At 33.4% G+C, this 6,000-nt stretch overlaps 1 protein-coding gene across 3 annotated transcripts in view; it reads left to right on the forward strand.

Annotated features, from left to right (window-relative positions):
- The window catches only part of LOC136031873 (la-related protein 1B-like), a gene marked incomplete at its 3' end in the record, with an annotated part of 52,596 nt that overhangs the window by 43,697 nt on the left and 2,899 nt on the right, over positions 1–6,000 (forward strand).

Raw genomic sequence — 6,000 nt, forward strand, 5'->3', positions numbered from 1 at the left:
ATGCGTCAACAGCTTTTTGGTGCGACAGTCTCTATCACAGAGGGAGGCATTCCATTTCCCATTCCAACCAGAGTGCCAGTAAAGCTCCTGACTTCAATCACACCACTAGATTTTATGGCATAGTTACTCGTAATAATGCTTAGAACCCTCCCACCCATGATATTTGTCTTTAGATTTTTATAGTTGAATATTTCTTCTTACAATTTTGTTTTTTTCAATCTCCCTCAGAATTGAATAAATTTGAATGAAAGTCATTCCTCATTTACAGAATCTGTCAAAAGTTACATTTTGTGTAACTTCAAACTTACATACATAAAAACAGTCACTGATCAAAGCATAGGAACAAAATTTGAAGCTTATTCACTACCTACCTAATTGCACAGAAATAAATAAATAAAAATCGCACAAGTTGGCTTTGTATTTCTTTTTTCTTAAAACAAGTAGTCTCAGAATCAGAAATGATGATAAGATTTTTACTTTTCCGGGATGGACAGGCAAACTTGTATAACAATACCCATTTCTAAATGCTAAAGGATTTCTTTTATTAAAAATGTTCTCGTTTAGAACTTCTTATTTAATTTTAAGCAATCGATAGGCTAAGTGTAAAAGTTCCAATAAAATGTGGAAGATCTTTAAGATGCATCTGGAAGGCATAATTGTAAAATACTGTATTTGAATGTTACGATATTGAGAAGGAGCAGTCTGGACTCAATCTGGACTTTATCCCAACTAAAGATGGGAAAGGGATGACAGGTAATGATAAGGAAAGAGTTAAGGAGGAAAGAGCAGAACAGTTTGAAAATGTGCTAATCCGTGATAAGTTCCAGGACATCATATAGAAAAGAACAAAAAAGTTGTGGACTTTCGAAGTGAAGGAAGATTTATTCTGTGAGGAAGAATTAAAGACGGTACTAAAAGGATTCAAAAATAGCAACGCTGAAGCCGCTGATAGTGTCGTAAATGAGTTCGTTAAATATGCTGGTTTTGAAGTTAGAGATAAATTATTGATGATTATCAATGGTAGGGGGGGGGTACCCAGCAATTTAAGGAATTTTTTTTTATTAAACCAGTCTTTGAGCTAGTGAATGAGTTTATAATTATAGAAGCATTAGCTTGGTTTCTGTAGGAAGTAAATTAGCTGCTGTGATGATACTTTCTAGAGTTACAGATGCTATAGACAAAGTTTTAAGAGAAGGATAACGTGATTTAAGGAAGGGGAAAGGACGTGTCAACCAAACTGTCATTCTTAGATTAATAATTGAGAAGTGCCTGAGTCATCAGACCCCTTTAGTCCTTGGTTTTATAGACTACCAACAAGTGTCAGATTTAGCCGATAAAAGAACTTAAGAAAGCATTGTATGGTATACCAAATAAATATATTAAAGTTATTAGTGATATGTAGGACGATAATAACATTTCTGTGGCTAAAGTAAGAAATGAGGTTAGTAGCTGGTTTCGTATTGAATCAGGGGTTAAGCAGGATTGCGTTCTATTCCCATCTATAGGGATCATTTTGATTGAGGTATTACTAAGAAATGTGGTGAAGCAACGGGAGAGCAGGAAATCAAATAAGAAAGTAAAACTGTCCTAACTTAGATTATGCTGATGATTTGAGTGTGCTAGATGAAAATGTTAGCAAAATCGATTCTTTTTTCGAGGTTTTGCAAGTTCATGGCGTAAGATTAGACTTGAAAATTAATGTTAAGAAGGGGAGGTCGCTTAGACTGGGAATTAGTTCAGGTTGGGAGGTGACAGTGGTAGCCAAGGCCCAGGGCGTTTTTTCTTTGTTGAAAAGGTTTGGAAAAATGGGAGGAGGATGAAGTCTGAGGCAAGATTAGAATATTGAAATTGCAGTAATGACAGTGGCTAAGCATGGTCTGAAGCGTGGGTGCTCCGAAAGACGATGCTGTATTTATGGAAATTTTTACAGAGGAATTGTGTACGGTTGGTTTTTCGTACCCCTCTGACTGACCGTACCTCGAACAGTAAGCAGTAGAAATAATGTGGTTCTATCCCGCTTTTTAGAGCTACAATGAGAGAAAATTTGAGGTGGCTTCGATATGTTCTCCGAATTAAGAATGAGAGATTACCAAAGATCATCCTTTTAGGACAACCATTTGTGGCCATACAGAATAGAGTCCATCTCCGAATTGGGTGGAAGGAGGTCATGAGGAAGTATTTAATGGAAATGGAAACTTGTTGGGAGGGTCTTAAGAGGCTTTGAATTGATTTGGATGGAGGACACAGAGTGATACAGTGTGCTGCAGTGATTTGTTTATAGTATTAGTAGTTTCGTTAACTACTAGAAAGCAAATATAGGTTTCGATTCAATGAAAAATGAAACACTGGCTAAATTATGAAATGTAGATTGTTCTTCCCCTCATAATCGCATTTGGGTAACGTAAATATTTAACCTGTTATAAGATAAACCATTTTTTAGACGATCTGAAGCCCTCAATTTACTTTAATTAGCACTTATTTGATTTGGTGTATATGAGTAGCCTGCAATAAAACTGTTTGTTACTGTTTGCTTTAAACTTGCATTTTTAAGGCCATTACTCCTTTATATGACAAGTCTTCTTATTGGTTAATTAAATAAAACCACATTTTTTCAACTAAAAGTAAGGAGTGACATTAAAACTTCAAACGAACAGAAATTATTCCGTATATGAAAGGGTTGCCCCCCTCCTCGACGCCCCGCTCTTTACTCTAAAGTTTGACTCTTTCTCACAGCTCTACTTTACTACGCTGAATAACTTCGGTGTAAAGAGCGGCGCATCGAGGAGGGGACAACCCCTTTCACATACGGAATAATTTCTGTTCGTTCTAAGTTTTGATGTCGCTCCTTACTTTCAGTTGAAAAACTTGTCTTTTTTATTTAATTTCTGAACGTTTTTGAATTAATGCATGTTTGATTTTGGCTCACCGTAGGCCTACATGAGTAATTAAAACGAAATTTGCATATTATTAAATTTTTTTTTAAGAATTGGGACAAAATTCAAGCTTTATTGTAAAGAGTGAGGTATTGACTAGGGGGCGAACCCCCTCATATACGTAGTAAAAACATACGAATATATAAGTTCGTTACGTATGTTAATTAGTAAGTTACGTATATTTTTACTAATAAAAACGTTCGTAAAAAATTAAAAGTTCTAGTTGCCTTTTTAAGTAACAAAAAAATTGAAGGGGTAACTAGGCCTCCTCCCCCGCTTCTTTTTTCTCAAAATCGTCTGATCAAAATTATGAGAAAGCCATTTAGCCAAAAAAAAAATAAATTACTATGCAAATTTCGTTTTAATTATTCATGTGCTGAGAGCCAAAATCAAAACATGCATTAATTCAAAAATAGTTCAGAAATTAAATAGAAGAAAAACTAGTTTTTTTCAACTGAAAGTAAGGAGCGACACTAAAAACGAACAGAAATGACTCCGTATATGAATGGGGCTGTTCCCTCCTCAACGCCCCGCTCTTTACGCTAAAGCTTTTATTTTTTTATTTATTTATATATTAAAAAAGCAACTAGTGCTTTTTTTTACGAACGTTTTTATTAATAATAAAAATACGTAATTTATGAATTAACTTACGTAACGAACCTCTATATTTGTATATTTTTATTACGTATATGAGGGGGTTCGCCTCCTCGTCAATACCTCGCTCTTTACACTAAAGATTTAATTTTGTCCCAAATCTTTTAAGAATGACCCCTGAATCACAAAGGCCGTAGAATAAATAGTTGAAATTACTAAAAATACTTTAGCGTACAGAGTGAGGTATTGAGGAGGAGACGAACCCTCTTATATACGTAATAATTTCTGTTCATTTTAAGTTTTAATGCTGCTCCTTACTTCCAGTTGAAAAAAACTTTTTTAATATTTATTTTCTCATTTTTTGTTTGTTTAAATAATGCTAGAAAATCTTGCGCCCCCTTCATAGAAATTCTCTTTCCTCATGATAAATTCCCCCATGGAAAGATCTTCACACGTAAACCCCTTCCCCTGATTCCCCCCCCCCCACCGTAATGCCCCCCACCGCGAAAACGTCCTCCTGAAAACGGTTGTTCACCTCCCAATAACCATTACTGTATGTAAACAATGTTCAAAATTTGTAACTTGCAGCCCCTCCCTCGGGGACTGTGGGAGATTAAATCGAGATGAATATTTATTAGGTTTTTCGACTATGCTGAACAAAATCGCTATCTCAAATTTTGATCTGGTGATTTGGGGAAAAAATGAGCGTGGGAGGGGGTCTAGAGGCCCTCCAATTTTTGGTCACCTGAAAAGGGCACCATAACTTTTGATTTCTGTTATAATAAGCCCTTTCGTGACATTCTAGGACCACTGGGTCAATAGATCACCCCTTATTATTACAAAAAAAAACCAAAAACAACGCATCCGTGATCTGTCTTTTGGCAAAAAAAAATACAAAGCTCCACATTATTTTTTTTTTAGATATATGTTGAATCTGATGGTGTGATTTTGTTAAGATTCTATGACTTTTAGGGGATGTTTTCCCCTATTTTCTAAATTAAGGCAAGTTTTTCTGGCTCGTAACTTGTGTTGGGTAAGACTGAACTTGATGAAATATATATATATTTAAAATCAGCATTAAAGTGTAATTCTTCTGATATAATTATTGGTACCAAATTTCTGTTTTTTTTTAGAGTTTCGGTTACTATTGAGCCTGGTCGCTTCTTACTGCAGTTACTGTTACAGTTACAAACAGTAACTGTTTGATTTTGAACAAAATCAGCTTCTGGGGCCTAAAATCTGTCAATTGTGCTTGTTAAGTACCAAGGACATTGAACACGAATTCTGAAGGGTTTATGGTTAAGTGGAAACTTGCACAACCATGAATATTTTTGAGGAAAACGAAAAATTGGGAATTCAGTTTTTTATAAAAAAAAACCTCCATATACAGTTATACAGTTTTTGGTAGTAGCTGGCACCAAATAAAAAACAACAACAAAAAAACTGGGTTAAAAAATCATAAAAAATGAGGTAAGCCTTATGGGCCCAAACAGCTCAAGAATGTGTAGCTTTCATTTGAAGGTATATTTGTCTTGGAAATCGGCGCGTATTCATTAAGTTTGAATTTTTACGGACCAAAAGTGTTGTCAAATTGAACTAATTAGTTTTGCTTATTATTTTCACGGTTGAACGTGACAACACAGGCAAAAATCTGATCCTCCCCTAAGAAAAATAGTAGCAAAATTGCTGTTTTCAGGCATGAATAGACTTAAGATAAGTTGAGGAGATGAAATGTTGTAGTTTGATGCCCCGGATACTTTGAAAATTTTCTGTTATGAATAAAACGATTGAAGCTCTAAAAGTTGCGTTTGAATTCGCTAAACATTTTACCCGCTTCATGCTACTTTTCAGATGATCTGAAGTAGTACCCGCGCTTTAGATAGTACCTATATGATCTACTATGATTAAGGGTATCCAAAAGTTTACCATTTTGTGTATTTAATTTGATTATTGGCTTGTTGGTAATTTTGTTAAGGCCACTGCTGTTATATATGAAGTCTTAATCGGTAAACTTCCTCAAAAGTTAAGTCTTCATCGTTAATTTTCCTCAAAAGTTGGTTTCAATAGTATTGTTAATCACGCTCTTCATAATATTTCAAGCTTCACGGAAAGACTAGGATCAAATGAAGGACGGAAATACAGCACTTAAAAGATTTGTAATAGACTTTAATGCATTTATACCTATATATATATATATATATATATATATATATATATATATATATATATATATATATATATATATATATATATATATATATATATATATATATATATATATATATATATATATATATATATATATATATATATATATATATATATATATATATATATATATATATATCTAAATATATATATATATATATATATCTATATATATATATATATATATATATATATATATATATATATATATATATATATATATATATATATATATATATATATATATACCCGGTCCTCGTGCTTC

This window comes from Artemia franciscana, chromosome 10 (genome assembly GCF_032884065.1).
Source record: "Artemia franciscana chromosome 10, ASM3288406v1, whole genome shotgun sequence".
NCBI classification, from domain to species: Eukaryota; Metazoa; Arthropoda; class Branchiopoda; order Anostraca; family Artemiidae; genus Artemia; species Artemia franciscana.